The sequence below is a fragment of the Hetaerina americana genome, unplaced genomic scaffold (genome assembly GCF_022747635.1).
Source record: "Hetaerina americana unplaced genomic scaffold, ioHetAmer1.1.p SCAF_19, whole genome shotgun sequence".
Classification (NCBI taxonomy): Eukaryota; Metazoa; Arthropoda; class Insecta; order Odonata; family Calopterygidae; genus Hetaerina; species Hetaerina americana.
Window position 1 is genome coordinate 1,703,351 of NW_027286752.1, and position 1,517 is coordinate 1,704,867.

Consider the following 1,517-nt stretch of genomic DNA (forward strand, 5'->3'; position numbering starts at 1 on the left):
ACACTATAACTTGGATCCTACAGGGCAATGAGGAAAATAGTGAAAACATCCTTGTATCATAGACCCCGCTTGCGCATTCGCACGACACGTTGACACACATTAAATGGGATGCAGTGTCTTTACTGAGGACGCCTACGACGATCACAATAAACTGCAAAAACTCGCATATATTTCCATTTATTCAAACAGAAGATGTTATATCCGTTTACTCATTTCATGTCCATTTGAGAGGAAGGCATGGGTCCCATCTCCAATGATCAACGAAGTATGGGTTACACGGTCGAGGAGAACGATAAGGGCTTGCTCGCCATTTTTTTATCTCTTATGCGAGTGAGAACAAACAGAATGCAGAACGATCTCAAGTATTGATACACACTTAATACAATTCCTTAAGAATATATAACCATGCTAATCAGGGGACTCTACGTAGTCATCGCCTACAGAAAGTGGGGTAGTACATACAATGAGAAACCAAATAATAACTTGGAAGGTTATGAAATGTAATTATACCAATAAAACCACAGATATATATAGTGGAATATAAATATAAAATAGCGATTTGAAATCGAAACACCGAGTAAAGCCTAGAGTTCTGTCATAAAATAACTGTTATTCCTGGCCTAAAGAGAGGTTGAATTCTCGCTGCTGCGTAAGTCGAATCATGCAAGTGGCATGTTTCTTCCCTAGCGGTTTCCTAAATTCCAGGATTATATTCTGATTTTATTGCCAGATCGTGAGCAGTATTGTAATTTCTCCAATGGGAAGCAGATACCGTGACAGCAAGTGCCAAACCATATCATTAGACTAATAGAAAGGCCCATTTATCAGTCTGACATAATGAAGATGCGAAAAATAATTACGTCATTTGCGAAGAAAGAAATATATTAAATATAATGATTTGTTCACTAATATCTTGGCCTGTTGGTCTAGGGGTATGATTCTCGCTTAGGGTGCGAGAGGTCCCGGGTTCAACTCCCGGACAGGCCCGGTTTTTTACCACATACTGGATATAGTACATTTAGTAGCCAATATATTTTGACCATGATTCCTCCAAGATGAGGCCTTTTATTCATCTCAAAATTGGTTATTCGACAAAATTATGGAGAGATAGACAGAGGTCTTTATTTGGGCGAAATTGAGACCAAATTATGGGAGATAGGAGATTACAAAATTATGGAGAGATAAGAGGAAATAAATATTTTTATGCTTGAGCGTCAATGAGATAAGGCTGGGCAGACCTGATGCCCATGATCATTACTTATCGTGACATGACATCATATTTGACGTTGAATAAATACTAATATTTACTTTTCTTATGAATATTTTCCTAATTATATTCTTACGAATGAGTGTACATGTCCTTCCCTCGAATACTTTTTAAAGTTACGGTTTACAAAACGTTATTGCGACTTATATTAATGGCTAATGTTACATCACAATAAAGGAAGTACTGAATTCTAATGTAAACAGGACTTGTGTAACTTAGGAACGTGGATGTGCTCAAGAGTCGGTTGAAT

General features: G+C 37.4%; 1 non-coding gene across 1 annotated transcript; it reads left to right on the plus strand.

Moving 5' to 3' along the window:
- Positions 1 to 915: 915 nt before the first annotated feature.
- On the plus strand, positions 916 to 987 carry TRNAP-AGG (transfer RNA proline (anticodon AGG)). The gene has a single exon. It is a non-coding gene; the product is annotated as a tRNA-Pro (tRNA).
- The last annotated feature ends 530 nt before the right edge of the window (positions 988 to 1,517 follow it).